Below are 17285 nucleotides of genomic sequence, written 5' to 3'. Positions count from 1 at the left end.
TCAGGGGATCATCTTCTAGGTGAGACGGGTGTCACGATCTTATAGCCCCAGTGATCCATCCTCTTGGCTGGAACTTTTTCCCTTCCCTTCTTCCTTGTGGTTTCTCTGTACGGAGTTTGGGGCTCGTCACGAGAGACTGGAGCAGCCCTTGTCTCTAGTTTTCGAGTGGCGAGAAAACTGCTCACGTGTTTGCCGGGCGTGGAGACCCGTGTCGCTGGAAAGGAGGGTCCTGGTAGTTGAGGGGCGAGGTACTGTCCCCAACACACTGCTTTGGCCTCTGCTTCAGCTTCACAGGAGGCACCTTAGTCGTCCTCACAGGTGTCAATTGGCTGGTCACTAGTCCTTGTGTCAGTGGCTTGGAGATAAACTCTCGGGAGTACCTGCTTTCGGGAAAGCCGACTGTGGGGCTTCAGTTTGCGTATAGGTTCGGCTAGCCCTAAAACAGGAATCTGATCCCTTGTTGGGCTCCGTGGTAGCCGGGGCCGTCGGACCCGAATCTTTTCTTACTTCAATATGGCCAATTCACACATTTATTTAATTAACGATTTTGAAGTCACTCCAGTCACTCGACCTAGTTCTGAAAAGTCTACTGCTAAAAAATTAAGTACAGATGCAAATGCAAATAATCCTAGCTGCAAAAGATGTCACCTTTTGTAATAAATAAGTATATTCATTCCTGTATTGGTGAGCCGAGAAATATAAAGCGTCTCCGCTCTGGAGACTTGCTTAATGATACAACCTCAAACATCCAGTCTGCTTCTTTACTTCAAATAACTAAACTTGGGCAAGCGAATGTCACTGTAACAGCATATAAGTCACTGAATTATTGTCATGGTGTAATCTCAGAATTCGACCTTCTGTATTCTTCTGAAGAAGAGCTCACTTCTGAGCTGTCCGACGAAAATGTCTGCGGTGTTAGGCGGATCAATCTGCGTAAAGAAGGTAAGTTGATAGACACGAAACACGTGATCCTTACCTTCAACACGCCTGATCAGCCTAAGAATATTAAGGCCGGATATCTAAATCTTCCTGTAAGACCTTGTATTCCAAACCCTATGCGATGTTTCCAATGCCAGCGCTTCGGCCATTCTAAGACGTCTTGTCGTGGCAGCCTCACATGCCCCCGATGCTCACAGATTGGCGACGATTCTGATAATTGTACCGCTGCGCCTTTGTGTATAAATTGCAAGGGTGACCACCCAGCATTTTCTCACTTGTGCCCAAAATGGAAATCGGAAAAAGAAGTCCAGAGCACACAGCTTCGACCAAATAGCCAGTGCTGTTAAATTATCTCGTACAGTTGCCACACAAACATCAATAGGCCTGCAGACTCTACAAAATAAAACCCAACCGACTGCATCCAACAAGAAAAGGGAAAATTCAACTCATTTAATACAAAAAAAAAAGAAAAAAGAGTGATTCAAAGTAAACCTAAAACTGTAAGTCACAAAATAAATAATAAAAATATAAGTCCTAGCATACTAGCCTCCTCTCTTGATCAGATGATTTTTGAATCTGCGGATTCAGACCGTATGGAAATAGAAGACGGTCTAGAAGTTCCCAAGCATCTACTTCCACGAAAAACTAAACAACAGCACAGAAAGAACAAAACCCAATCATAATGGCCACCCTCGTATTATGGAACTGTCGCGGTTTCCACCGAATTTTGCTTGATATCAAAGCTATAGTAAATGCCTATCATCATGTGTGCTTAGCAATACAGGAAACAAATCTGAAACTCGAACATGCAAAACTTCGGAGGTTTTCTTTCGTCAGGAAGGATAACCTTGCAGGGAAGCGTGCCTGTGGGGGTGTAGACCTCCTCACCTCACTGGACTATCCATCAAATACATTTCCTTTGACGACATCCCTCCAAGTTGTCGCTGTACAAGTAAATTTTCATATTGTAGTTTCAGTCGTTTCTCTTTATTTGCCTCTTAATAAGCACATTGATCAGCAAGATTTAAATGGTCTTATAGTGCAGCTGCCTGAGCCTTTCATCATAATAGGAGATTTTAACGGCCATAGTCCGCTCTGGGGTAGTAAAGATACAAATTGCCGAGGAAGACAAATTGAACGAATGATTGAAGCTCATAGCCTTTCTCTCATGAATAATGGGCAGGATACTTACTTCCATGAGCCTTCAAGGACATTTCACGCTCTCGACCTTGCCATCTGTTTACCAATTCTGTTGCCATTTTGCACTTTTAGTGTCGGAAATGATCTTTACAACAGCGATCATTATCCCATTTTTGTGTCTCTTGCACGAAGTGGAGCAAACCCCATGTCGAGACTCCCTCGGTTTATACTGGACAGGGCAGACTGGGAACTTTTCTCTTTCTCCGCAGAGCTCACAGAAAAAATGGTAGAAGATGTGCATATCGATGATGTTGTTGAAGCTGTTACTAATACTATTATTCACAGCTATGCTTTCCATTCCTAGAACATCGGGAAAAATACTAAAATATACGAAACCGTGGTGGAATCGTGACTGTCATGAAGCACTGAAAAAACAGAAAAAAGCTTGGGGTATTTTTCGTAGATATCCTACTCTGCGAAACCTCATAGCATTTAAAAGAGCCAGAGCAAATGCACGAAAAGTAAGAAGGCGGAGCCAAAGGAATTCTTGGATTTCATATGTGTCTTCAATAACATCCTCTACCCGTAGTAAGTGGGTTTGGGAAAGAGTTCGAAAAGCATGCGGAATATATAGGGACCACTCATTTTCCTTTTTGGAAAAAGATGGCCGAGTGATTAGCTCCATAGAAGAAATTGCGAATACTATTGGTGAGACATTTGCTGCCGTCAGAAACTATTCACCTGCATTTCTCTCTATCAAGCAGCACTCTGAAATAAATCCCATCGCATTCAACTCTTCCAAATCTGAGCCTTACAATAGAGCATTTACTATGCTGGAATTAAAGAGAGCTTTGTTGCAGACACATAGGTCTTCTCCGGGTTTTGATGGCATAAATTACGAAATGCTAAAGTATCTGTCCTATAAGTCACTGAATGCCCTTCTCACTCTTCACAATAGAGTCTGGAAGGAGCATACCTTTCCCAGTGCATGGAGGAGAGCTGTTGTAATTCCTATTGCTAAGCCAGAGAAAACACTCAGAATGGTGGTGGTAGTGGATGTTCTCAAAATTCATATAAACTTAACGATTCGAGGATATGAAGTCCTGTACTGCTGGGTTCCTGGACATGCTGGAATAAAAGGAAATGAGCTTGCAGATATCGCAGCAAAATCTGCTGTTGAACTGTCCAGTCGCCTTATACCTTTTAGAGATATTTGCTGTGTCATCAAGGGAAAGGTCCGAAAAAAATGGCAGCAAATTTGGGATGTTCAGCATCACAACAAGTTGAGAAATGTCAAGTCTAGAATTGAGCATTGGGATTTTGCTGGAAATCGTAAGGAGGAAGTTCTTGTTTTTATTTATTGTATTTTAATTTCATCAATTGTAATCATCCCATCTCGTGTTTGGCGCGCTATAATCATCTTTGGTTTTGCGCCATAATCTCTCACTCACTCACTCATTTTCATCCCACCATTTTAATATCTTTTTACTTGCCTCGATTTTAAAAGTGTGCTGTTGTCTTTAGACTTTTTTCTTTATCTAAAAGCTATAGTTTATATGTTGAAAAACGAACCCTGTGTTTGGCGCATATGGCCTGTAGAGCTTTGCGCCATAAATCTACTACCACCACCACCACCACCAGCAAAGCTTGGGGTCAGTACTTGGGTGGGGACCACCCACGTGACGGGCCTCCACGAATCATCTTTCTTCAACTAGTGAAGATACATCACAGCTTGTACGGCGGCCAATGAAGAACCAGATGCTGAAACCCTCTTCTCCTAAGTCAACTAGCGTAAATCACGTGCTATAGCACATGTTCCTGCTTCACCTTCATCGATGCGGTGTAAATTACCCTAATTTCCAATTCCTCCCAACAACTTAGGGCATATCTCCAACAGAGACGGTTAAAGTAGCAGAGGCTACTAAATGCCGCCTAATCACTCACTCGATTTCGATTTCAGTGCTTAATGGGGTAAGGGCCGTTTCAGCTGCTAGGGGTGCCAGCTGATTCTACTAATTTCGCACCCCTGTAAACCTCCAAAATGCGTACAAATTTAATCATTTAGTCGTCATGCCACATCGTTTACGTGCAATAAATATCCTTTTTTGCATTTGCTTTCCTTCATGGTGTGGCAATTTTAGTGGCCAACAGTGTACATTCTTTGAAAGGTAAGATTTATGCGAAGCTGAATCTAAAAGTAATCTCACAGTCTTTTGTTTACCGTCAGAGATAAGCTTAACTTTCAGCGTCTGAAGGAGAGCTCCAGGGCTATGTCTATTGAAATTAAATAAACTAACTTCTCCATCGGTCAGCTTTTCTTTTTCTTTTTTTCCCTACTGCACAACTCTGATTTGTGTATCAAACTCATCACACTCTAAAGGCACCTGTTTTTTAGAGCAAATCAAGCACTTACTGTTACAGGTTATCACACAGTTAAGGAAAATTTGGCATTTCTTAACTGTGTGACCAGGAGCTAAGCAAGTACAGCAGCAAAGCATTTCTGTTAAAATGTTTTGCTTCTCCAATAAGCTTTTTTTTTTTTTTTTTTTTTTTTTTTTTCCCTGCGTGGAAAAGCAGTCAGAATTCAGATTGTTAAAGAAAAAATGCTTGGTTTCGTAACTTGTCAATAATCCTGCGTTACTGGCACCTGATTTCGTAAATATTCCACACTAGAATGCTCTTTTGTTATGAGTTATTAGTATTTTCGTAGACCGAAACCAGCTATAGTTAAGTTTATTCATCTTCCGCTCTCAAAAACTGCATTTTAATCGGTATTTCACATCCATTTTAGAATCAGAAGAATTACTGCGATTTTATTCTTTTAAAAATTCAGCTAGAATGCGAGACTCAACCATTGGATATAACAGAGAGGAACATTTATCCGTTGTCATATATAACGTTTCTGAAAGTTTGAAGAGTTATGATAATTTCAACAATTCCCTTATGCATACTTCGACTAAATTGTCTTCCCGGTACTCTTCTGCTTTCGAGACCGCTTCATGTATGAATGCATGCATATATGGATATATGTGTTCATGTGTGCATGTATATATGTGCATACGTATGTATGTGTGTGTATACACACACATATATGTATGATCTTAAATTCACTTAGTTCGAAAACAAGTTATTCTAATACTAAAGTAAAGTAAGATAATAATAATTTATTTACTAAAGAAATATTGATTATATTATCTCCTAATATTAATTTTAGTAAAAGTATCTAAAAAGAGTGAACCCACAGGTAGGAAGTTTAATTCCGACCGCCTGAAATAATTCAAAGCCCCCGCTGCCGATAAAGTATTTCGGACACACAACCCTTCTGAGTAAGACGCCGAAGAAAACACTTTGCCCACTTCCCACTAGAAAGAACATTAGTTAATTAATGCTTTTTCTGGCCTTTTATATCTTCATGTACATTCCCTTTTCTTATTATATACATATATATTAATTTTTCAATTTTATTATTTGATTTGTTTTTACAAAGATTGTATTATATTTAGTAATTTTCTAATGTTCATTTCAATTACTTTGAGTTCTATTTCATAATTTCAATTTCCAATGTTTAATTTTTTTACAAATAGTTTTTAATTAAAATGCATAAAAACGAGGGGAAAATACTCAAGTATTTTATCAATTTTACTACATAAATTGCTTTTCACTCAAAATTGTATTAGCGAAAATGCTTAATGAGTTCTTTGATACTCGACTTTAGTTCTAAATCCCTTCACTTCACGGAAATATTTGGCCTAACTTAATTTGCCAGTTTGGCATCACCTTATTACTTGAGTAAAAGACGAAACACCTTCGTGTTTATTAATTATTGTTCATCGAACGGGAGTTGGTTTGTTCCCCTTGAAAAGTCAACTAATTTCCGATCAATAGCAATAATTACTTTATGCATATATACACGTGCATGCATACATACATTTTTGAATCCGGTCCCGATAATAGAAGAGTATCGTGATCCCTACCAAAACGGGATTTTAAACTTCCCCCAGTCTTCTGATAATCAGTATATGAAAAACACTCGACAACTTCGTTAGCGCGAGAACCTGTAATGGTCGCTTGAATTAAGTACTCGACAATATCCTCTGGCACAATATTTTCATCTTTATATAAATTTGTTCAAACTGACTCCACAAAGGAAGCCAAACTTTAATGTCATCCCAATGCTGTCTAAAAGTAGGTAAAGCAAATTTTTGTTTCGAGCTATTTATATCCTAAACCGAAATAGATGGAAATGACTCACTTTGATTCTGTGCTTGGATTCTTGCCAATTCCAATTCATGATCGTTTTCATTTTTGGTAGCTCTTCTTCGTTTTTTAAAGCTTATTGCTTTTAAAGCTTATTTTCTTTTTTTGGAGATAAAATTCGAACTTATCTTTTTCATTTTGTCTTTGCTCTAACAACGTTCGATACGCATTAGCAGCTATTTATAAATCTTGAGCAAACTCCTGATCAATTTTGTACTCTGTACTGTTTAAAACGAAGTCTTTTAAACCTGCTATTGTAACCACAGGTGGCAAATTTCCTCAATCTCTTCCACAGCATGTTTCAAAGCTTCTTTTCAATACCATTTATTACTTGAAACATTTTAAATACGAAAATAATCCTGTAGCAGACGCCAGTTATCTTAAAGTTTAGAAGAAATAAGTCAAAGCCTTTTAGAGCTTTCAGTACCCGTACATATTAATCACGCTTAAGAATGAAGTAGCGCTTGATTATGGACTCACATCATAGTTCTAAAACCATCACTTTCACAAAAAAACTATACCTGCTGTGAATATTCTTAGAATAAAATCTATTTCAACGAAAACAAATTTACATAACTATTGCCAGAACAAATTACTAAACTATACAAACAAAATTTAAATGAGGCTTGCTCATGAGCCAGGAAATATAGAATACAGTAATAAACAGTAAAATATGAATGTATTCTTAACACATTTTTCGTGAGTCCTGCGCTAACTGCACTGCGTCACTTTCTTTTATTTCATTTTTTAATTTTTTTTAATTTTCAGTTCACTTTAATCCTTTCAGAAGGCGTGTCAATATGAGAAATAATGGAAGAAGCAATGGCTTTTTCTGCAGAGAAAGTATTAAAAATTCTTTAGAATCAGAACCTTCGTTAATCTTAATTAAGAAAAAGTCGAATCTGCTGATTAAAATGACGATTACGTTTATGAAATTTTCTGGGTCTGGTTTGGAAATTTTTTAAATAAAGAAATGTTTCATTTCATTTATACGAATGCTCAAATTACCAGAAAGAGAATATTCTATATAGTAACAGTTATCTTGAGAGTAAATGCCACTCACGGATGCGATAGACGTAAAATGAGTTTTTTTTATTTATTAATTGTGTGCATACTTATCTTACGACTGCCGGGAACACTTTCACCAAAAGCTAAGCAAATTACGTTTACGCAACACTACCTTCATTGTGAGGATGAATGACTCAAAATTTCGAGTATTTTGAAGATCAGAATCTCTTCATGCGATTCCTTTTGATAAAGACACAGATACAGTCGTTCTGTCATCTAAACTAATAAACTGAAACATTCACTCTTATCGAGATTGGAGTTTATCAAAAACTTTTCAGAGTTTATCTAGAAGGATAAAAAAAAAATAATAAATAGATCAAAAGGCCAAAAAAAAAAAAAAAAAAAAAAAGTCTCAAAATCAACACTCCAGAAAGAAAACAAGTTTTTCGGGTGATGTAATTTGAATCTTCCGATTCTCGCGAAACTTTTTATGTACAGAGATTATTACCGGCTAGAACGGGTATAAAAGCACTCAGTAATGTAATAGAACACTTTAATCAGCTTGTTTGTTACAAGAACAGCATGTAATTTTTTTCCCTTTATCCACGAAGGGTAAGCATTAACTTTATTTATTTATAATTAAATTATTATTTTTATTTGTTGATGATTATTTATTTATTACCGCTATGGTTATTTCTGGAATTTAAATTCTTTATTTTGTTGAATTTAAATAACCGTTTAAGGCATAGCATATTGGAGTTAACCTCATGAGTTTTGATTCATCAGTTTTTTCCCGCTTAAGATAAAATATCAGTTTTTTCCCGCTTAAGATAAAATATATGAAGCTATGTTATCAGTAATAAGTAAAAAAAAATCAACTTATACAATAATAGAAACAGTTGATTCTTAGTGGTTAGTGAATGAACTGTTTTGCACATGAATAAAGATGCAAGTTTATTAATGTTATCTTTTTCCTCTTTCATTAGTTATACATTCTTTAAAAATTAATCATTAACTATTAAATAACTCAAGAAAATTCCAGAATTTCAAATCCTTGAGTGAAAATAGTAATTAGCATATTTTAAAAGATTAGATCATCTGTAAAGTGGTTCTCATGGTCAATCATATTGCAAAATAGTAATCTGAATGTATGTCCAGAAGTATTTTTTTTCTTTTATGTTACGCAAATGTTACGCAAAATGATAGAAATTTATAAATGATTTACAATACATTTGAAGAAAATATAAGTTTAATTAAATGTAGTGCGCAAAGTAGTGTTGACCTGTAAGAGAAATTATTTTCAAATCAAAGCTATCTTCACAGTTTTAGAATTAAATAGGTGGGAATATTCCAAGAAAATGTGTTATGCCTTACTGATCTATTTTGCATGTCCTTACTCTAATGAACAGAGAATAAATTTTCCCCTTAAATCAGCACTTTTGTCATATTCTACACGGATATTTTTTCCTTTGTTTTGATGGTTTAGGGAACTACAGTGGTGGCCAACATTGTGGACACGTTTGGAAATTTTTATGTTTTTGAACTTTGTATGCTTATAGAAAACGTTACGTTTCACAAAATGCAAACTTGTATATATCATTTTAAAGAGAATGTATTACTGAATTCAATACAAAACACAAAATTCAATTATTTGCAATACAAAAAAAGTTAAACGATAATAGTTATCGATATACATCAGATAGTGATGACCGCAGTGAGTTATCAGTACTTAGTAGGGTACCCTTTATTTTTGATTACAGCTTCACATCGACGTTTCATTGAGCTGACAAGAGTTTTAAGCTCTTCTTTTGTTATGATGGCAGGAAACAATTATAGCCTCAATTAGTTCCGTTTTATTTGATGGCCGCCTCATTCGGACAAGAGTTTTCAAACGGTGCCACAAATTTTCGATAGGATTGAGGTCAGGACTGTTTCCTGGCCATGACAACAATTAAATGCTCTTTGTACGAAGCCACTCTTTCGATATTTTGGCCGTGTTGCAAGGACCAGAACCCTGCTGAAAAATAAACGAACCGTTGTTGGGAAAGAGATCTCTGATGGAAGGTAGAAGTTTTGGTTCTAGGTTTTCAATGTTGTCATTGTCAATGGTTTGTCAATGTATTTTCTGGCATTCAGTGTCCCATCGATGACATGAAGGCGACCAATATCATTTGCTGACATGCATGACCAAATCATAACACTAACTGGGTTCTTCACATTTGTATGAATGCAGTCAGGATGTAGCTCCTCTCCTATTCCACATCTTACATATTTTCGCCCATCACTACCGAATAACGATATCTTAGTTTCATCACTCCATATAACTTGTGACCACTGATCATCTGTCCAATTAATGTGTTCCTTTGCCCACTGTAGTCTTTTTTTTTTTTTTTTTTTCGTTGCTGAAAATTAAGATAAGGCTTTTTTCGTGGAATTCTACCTCTCAGTCCAACATCTGTTAATCTTCTCCTGATTGTTCTTGAACTGATAGAAACACCATCATTCAGATCACTTCTGATGGCCGCTGATGACATTTTTCTATCTTGGAGACATAGTCTTCTTATTCTTCTGTTATCAATAGATGTGGTGCACCTTTTTCGGCCTTTTCCTTCTTTGTTTTTTTCAATAAAAAAATATTGAATTTGTCTCCTGATATCGTAAACAAAACTTTCGAACTCCAGATGTAGTCACTGAACCACCCACCTGTCTTGCAATTTCAGCATAGGAAAGACCACTTTCTCTTAACACAATAATATTACATCTCTTTCTAGGTGTCCAATCTACTCTTTTATTTGATGTCATTGTTTCGTGACTAAATATTAAAAAATTTTTACAAAAATTCCTACTTGTTTTTGCAGTGTATAAGAAACAGGTCCTCCTTCTACAGAACAAAGCAAAATAATGAATTGTTTCAAGTATAAACATGATGTCAGCTTCTACTGGCAGTTAGTAACATTTGATTGGTTCTCAGAACAAGAACAGTGATTGGCCAGGAAAGCTAGACATTACAAACCACTTCATAACTGTGGTTTTTATTTATATTAAAGTACATATAAATTTTTTTGTATTGCAAATAATTGAATTTTGTGTTTTGTATTGAATTCAGTAATAAATTCTCTTTAAAATGAGATATTCAAGTTTGCATTTTGCGAAACGTAACATTTTCTATAAGCATACTAAGTTCAAAAACCTAAAAATTTCCAAAAGTGTCCACAATTTTGACCACCACTGTATGTATTCCATTTCTTTAACCAATGACGTCTCAATAACTTACTAGAAAGATCTAAAGCTGCCATTTTAATGGGTAGCATTAAAATCAAGGATGTAATATATTGAACATATTTATCATAAACAAAAGTCCAATAGTTAAAATTGGGATATGTTTCTCATTAACAAACATTAAAATATAATATATTTGTTTATAGTATTTTTATATGTAGTTGGAACTAAGGAAACAGTACTCGTATGAAGAACTGCGTAGCAAATATTAGCTTTTCGTTACCTATAAGTTAATAGAGCACCAGAAAACGGACTGTGTTATAATGAATAAAGAAATCCCAAAATTACTTACTGATAATAAACACCTCATTATTTCTAAAATCATAACTGGTGATAAAACGTACATACCGTTTTCAGACTTACCAACACATCACAAAAGTAAAGTATGGTTCTTTGAATATGAACCCGAACCTGAACACGACGAGCAATCAAAGGTTATGTATGCCATTTTCTTCAAGAGTACAGAACTGGTCAAACCCATGTAGAAGGAAAGAAGATGAGCTACAATTAACTGGTACACCACTGAGTGTCTTAAAGAAATTCCTAAAGAAGTTAAAATTAGGCATATTGGTGTATTGAGAATACGGCAAAGCACACTAGGGCTATCTGCGTAAGGGGAGGGATGCCTTCGTGGAGGACTTTCTAAGGGAAACTGACTCGTATGGGGAAAACCACGAAAACGCCCATGCAGCCACCCCGTTCACGGGTTTCGAACCTCGGACCGAACTACCAGTGTTCAGCGATTTTACCTCTCGGCCGCTGCTGGGCAGTTAATATTAGGAGACTCACGCTTCTTCATTATGATGCATCGTCTCACACAGCAAGACTGACAGTTGAATTTCTTGAGCAGAAACACGTAGAAGTAATAGAACACCCACACTATTCTTCTGATCTTCTTATACATGACTTCTGGATATTTTCTAATGTAAAACAAAATTTACGTAGCCGTCGTTTTCATTCCGAAGATGAGACGCATGAAGTTATAAAAGTACATTTTTCATCGATTCCAAGAAATGCTCAAATGTAAATATTCATTCTATTTAAATTTTAAAGTGTAAGGAAAACTTTATCGTTTGCGAAGATAATAACAATGGACTTTATATTTTCCCTAGTTTCAGTAAATGTCAAAGGAAAAAAAATATTTTGATACCGAAAAGAGTGTGTACTTCTTGTGGTAAATTTGAATTTTGTTTTATTTTTCTCGACTATGTGTTTGATAATTATAGTACCTTCATTCTGTAATACTAACTTTTAACTCTGATAAACATTATGAAATTTGTTTAAAAGGAATTTAGCATACTTACTTCAACAGCATAACGAGTTAATGCCGTATGGATGGAAAATTAAGGAAAAGCGGCATGGCGCAAAATGCTATTTTAGAGCAGGCTAGTGTGTATACTAAGCAATGGATTTAAACTGGTTGAAGACTAGAAAATTTTGAATAAATATATAAAAGTATAATGCTAACGGACTATCTTAACTATTAGAAAACTGATTAGTTTTATAATGAGAAGTAAATAATTAAGGAAAACCTTATGGTACAGAATATGTTATTTTCAAGAAAGTTTATTGAAAACATTAAAGACATGTATGTAAATTTCTTGATGCAAGTAAATATTTTGGAAAATTAAGAGAGCCTTATAATGATGGTAAACTGGCTAAGCTAAAATACTATTCTTTTTTATGTTGTGACCTAAGATGGAAAATGTTAGATAATATTTCTTTAATTTTTTTTATTTATTTGAAATATATAAAAAAAAATATTTCTACTATATGCAATTTGTCTAAGGCTGAGATATCCACTTGCAACTATGCATATCAAAATCTCAGTCATTTAGTCTAGAAAAAATGTCGTATAATTCTTTTCCACAAAATAAAGCAAAGAAAAAAATCCTTTTCGGGAAATTTTTACTTTCTTTTGTATGCAAGCTCAGCTAACATTAAAAGCTTTTTTACGCAGCGATGAAAACCGTAGGAATTTTCGTAAAGGTCTAAGGTTGGGAAAATTGCCAAGTATTTACGTATTAATCTTATGGTTTTCTTTTTCCCTTGCTACTTAAGGTTGACGTAGTAGCTGTTTTCTGGAAAAGGAATGATGTAATTTCAGCCTCAGAAAACTTTAGCAAAGTCAGCAACCTAAGACGTAAATCACCTATATCTTAGCAGCTATTCTCTGGTTTCATTGCTTTTACTTGCGCATTTCACTGTTATGTAACATATTCACAAGTTGCTTAACCCTACCTTTCTTATTATAAAAAAAGCAGCAAGGTCAAAGGAGGCTTATGTTTACTTACTGATGTCAAAATTATCTTAACAAACATAAATTTAACAGAGTCTGAAAGAACATGGAATATTAATAAACTATTTCTAAATTATACTTTACAATTACAACTATGTACTATACAATTACTATGTACTATGTACTTTACAATTACATAGTACAATTTCTTAATATTATTTTACTGTAAATCAAATATTTCTTATCAGTTCTAAGCATTGTTTGAAAGAATCTTTACAATGGATAAATATTCTTTTAGATGTATGGCCATCGGAAACTGAAGAAGCAGAATATTTAAATAACTTAAATACCTTGCCGTAACTAGAGATGGATTTAGGGATTTGAAAAACAAGTTACAGTCTCTGTGGGGGGGGGGAGAGCTTTGTGCTCAAGGGATGTCCCAGATTATTCTTAGAATATAAAGAAAGGCGCTGTAAAAGTGTAAAATAATAAAACATATTTCCTGTGTATCAAGATAAAGTGTCCCCAAAGATTGACTGAGGTGACCTCTGCTTCATAAATGTGTCTCTAACCGTAATTATAATGCACTGATATGCCTAACAACGGGTACATTTGCGATACCTTAAGTGGGCTAAAACGTTTTTCGACGAAGCCATGCCAGTTCACCGTATACGAGTTTGACAGCGACTTCATGACAGGACCCAACCCAACAACTGCGGAACGCCACACTGATTGACAACGCAACGTTATGGTTTGAGGAGCCATCGTTTACAACAGCAAATCATTACTAGTCCGTATGGTTGGTAATATGACAGCCCAGCGATATGTGGATGACATGTGCAGCCCGGTAACACTATCCTTTCTTCAGGGGTGCCGAATGCCATTTACGAGCAGGAAAATGACCGCACATTTGGCGCATAAGCCAGCATGCTGTGCACGGTACCTAGGTGCTTCCTTGGTCACCTGTCTCCCCACATCTCTCACTCACCGAACGTTTCTGGGACGTGATTGGACGTCGCTTGCGTATGTCGCCACCGCCGCATTCAGAGGACTAATTGTGGCACATGTTAACAGGGAGTGGACATCTATATTTCAGGAGACAATCCTCCCGCTCTTTGTGTCTGTAACCTTTTTAAACGTGCCTGTATTGCCACCAATGGTGGTCCTACAACTTACTAAGGATATTATAAAGTCTCTCTTTGTATATGTGTATCATTTTGTAATAAACATCACTTATTGTTATTGTTTTATCACTTTCTGCGCATACGCTCATCGTGTTGCATTTCGCTATCACTTAGAGTAGTTTAAACTTTTAATGCCCATGCAAAAAACGCTAAGTAGGTGGATGAATTTCTTAAAAGAGACAATGGCCAGAAAATGAAAAGGCTAGTCAAATATTTTGTTTTAACCTAAAAGAAAATCGCTCAGAAGCTGTAAAGAATTGTTGCATGTGCACGGGTTCGTAATAGATTGAATGCACACAGGTTCGATGATAGGTGAATAAAATTGATTTTATTAATAGAAACCCTTCAGAGTTCTGAAATTATCCACAGAAATACTCATACAGGTGTTCACAATATCACACACTGCAGTCAGTAGTTACACTTTAAACTGCTAAGAACGTTAAACACAACGCAATACAAAGTGCATCTAAAGAGAAAGCTAACTCGGCTGTATCTCACTTCACGCGAAATTTACAACTTCAACAATAATTACTAAGCAACTGAGAAGCAAGATGCTCTCTCTCGGGTCTAATATAGTTTTCAACCGGCCGCCGAGATATTTCTAATACTTTCTGCTTCTCGAAATCATTGGAAGGCATATGAGGGTTACGGCTACAATACTTATTACACTGATCATTTACATTTATTCAATTACAATGCTTATTACAGTGATCATTTACATTTATTCAATTACAATACTTATTAGGGTGATAAAGGGGCCAGACCCAAATTTCGCCAAAATAAGACGCCAAAACCGTTGCCAGATTGGCGATATTTCGCCAAATTACCGAGATACTCATTTACTCAATGCTAAATACACTAGCTCTGTATTTTACTTTTCCGGCATAGCTTCTCTTTTCAGATTTTTCACGTTACATTACACAGAAAAATACAACAATTTCATATATAATTGCACTAAAATTATCTACTTATGCACAAAATTCGTAATACAATGTTATTGCATGACATCAGCTTTCTTCAAGAACCTGTTTGACTATTCTATGAACAGTTCTTAAGAGGTTCTTGAAGAACGCTTTAGACAATGAGATGAAACTCAGCCAGCGACAGACAATAAGGCAAAATGAGGTGAAACTCATTGTCAAGTTTTATTTAATATCTTTATTTTTTACATGAAATCTCATCGTGACGGTTGTGCTAAAAGTTATAAATATTACATATTCTATATACTGTATATTCCTGCGTATATCGCGCACTTTTCAATGCAAAAAAATAAGATCGAAAATTATGGGCGCGGTATATATATATACAAGGTCGGAAAATTTATTCCATTCGTAATTTATTTAAGTTTCTTAAACTTTTTTCTTTTACTGTTGCTGCGCTAGTGGCAGAAAGAATGTGAAGTATACATTCTAAGGAAACTTTATTTGTTGCTTTGCTTGATTTTTTAGCACTAAAACATAAGTCTTCATCGTAAATTTTGCAAGAATATATAAATTTAAATAAACGCATATTACTTCGGATTTTTCTCTTTATCTCATTTGTAATAAAATTTTTCTGGTTTATTGAAAGAATTTCACTAATCATATGCCTGCTGCTTTTCAGGAAGGTAGGAAATTGTGGAGTGGCTATCAGCACTCTCCCTGTAAGACCCATTGAGCTTAAGGTTTCCTCTCTCGCTCGTTTTTGTCGGCTCTGTCAGACCGCTGATTACATATAATTCTAGGCATTTTTCATTGCTTAAACACGCTAGAACACTGCTTTGTTTTTTACTTTCTTGTACTTCCAAGTGAAGAAAGTACTGTAATCGCACAAATTTTTGGGCATCACATTTCAACCAAAATATCCATTTTGACCACTATCAAATGCAATTTAATGGTATTTTTGCGTGACATATGTACGTAAGGACATAATAAAGGACTCTTTTTCCTCCGAACGAATTACAGAACTGATTTAAAAAGGGTTCAGAAGAGAATTTTTTTGTGTCGTCTGTATGTACGTATGTATGTATCTCGCGCAACTAAAAAACGAGTACCTTCAGAGCGTTGATATTTTATATATAGGACTGCTATAAGATGTCGTTGTACACCTCCTTTTTTGGTTTCAATCGACCGGACGAAAGACACATACACATATATATATGTGTGTCTTTCGTCCTGTCTTTCGTCTGTTACTCGTCTTCGTGAGCTCTCTATCTCTTCTTTTTAATTTTTTTTTTATGTTGTATGTTGGGAAATTGTGCATTTTTTCTTCTTTTTCTTGCTTTAAAAATTATTATGTTATTCTTATCTTCCATTTAAGGTTTTTATACCTTTAATTTATCTGCATGCAATAATTGTAGAATTATCAACAATTGACAATTTTTTTAAGCGCGGCTAAGCCTAATTATTTTTACCATAGCAGCCATATTTGTTTTCATTTGATATTTAGCAGAATAGTGATTTAAGTCAGTTTCAGCACGTTCAGTGTCTTTTTGCCGAGTGGGACCAAAAGTAAACTTTTTGTTTACATTTGGAGTTTTGCGCACCGAAAAATCTATCTTCTTACCCGCTGGCCGAATTGCTTGTTTTTGCTTAGAAATTCTAATTTGAATGGAAAAAATTGTTTTAATTGTTTTAACTGTATTTGGTGTTTTATAATTTTCAGTTTTTAATAATGATATTTTGAAATTTTATGCATTTTCGCTTTGCCGCGAAGTGAGAACTGAATTAATTGAATAAGAAATATATCTCTAATGAAATTTGAGCGAATAAGTTTAAATGATATGCAGCAAAAAGTGTTTATAATTTAATAGCCCATACGAGGACGTCATGTGGTGTCCACCTCAGAATTTTTTTTTTTTTTAATGCATCAGTTCTTTTTGAACATCCGATACCAGAGAAATAAACAATTTCTTATTTTCAAATAAAATATATATATATGTATCGAGAATATTGCCAAGAGCCATAGCCTGCCGCTGTAAACAAGAGAATCGACGATGGTCGATAATATAGTACGAAGAGAGGGGGATTTCTGTCAAAATTGACACGTTTCCGGTTTCCAATTTCGAACACCATATATTATACCTCCATGATTATTTTCCCTAATTTTATTCAGTGCTGTTTATTAAGCATAATATAAAATTTTCGCATTGATTTTAGCTCATAAAAATATGTTTTTTAACCTTATTTTATTGTTGAGGTATAAAAGTGGACAAAAATACCAAAAGAATTTAAATATTCGCTATTACTGACTTTTTGTTG

At 35.3% G+C, this 17285-nt stretch overlaps 1 protein-coding gene and 1 long non-coding RNA gene across 2 annotated transcripts in view; one reads left to right on the top strand and one right to left on the bottom strand.

The window, feature by feature from the left end:
• The window catches only part of LOC146997412 (uncharacterized), a 47307-nt gene that overhangs the window by 5014 nt on the left and 25008 nt on the right, over window positions 1-17285 (bottom strand). The gene's annotated exons all lie outside the window — the stretch shown is intronic.
• LOC118184672 (phosphoserine phosphatase-like) overlaps window positions 7812-17285 on the top strand; it is a 75261-nt gene continuing 65787 nt past the window's right edge. Inside the window, exon 1 of the mRNA XM_085817671.1 lies at window positions 7812-7956. The gene's annotated coding sequence lies outside the window, so the exon portion shown is untranslated. The remainder of the gene's footprint in view (window positions 7957-17285) is intronic.

Source organism: Stegodyphus dumicola, chromosome 5 (genome assembly GCF_044657685.1).
Source record: "Stegodyphus dumicola isolate Sdum_Otavi_A_Nest chromosome 5, ASM4465768v1".
NCBI classification, from domain to species: Eukaryota; Metazoa; Arthropoda; class Arachnida; order Araneae; family Eresidae; genus Stegodyphus; species Stegodyphus dumicola.
Note: the sequence above shows the minus strand (reverse complement) of the source record. Positions and strands in the feature narration are given on the sequence as shown.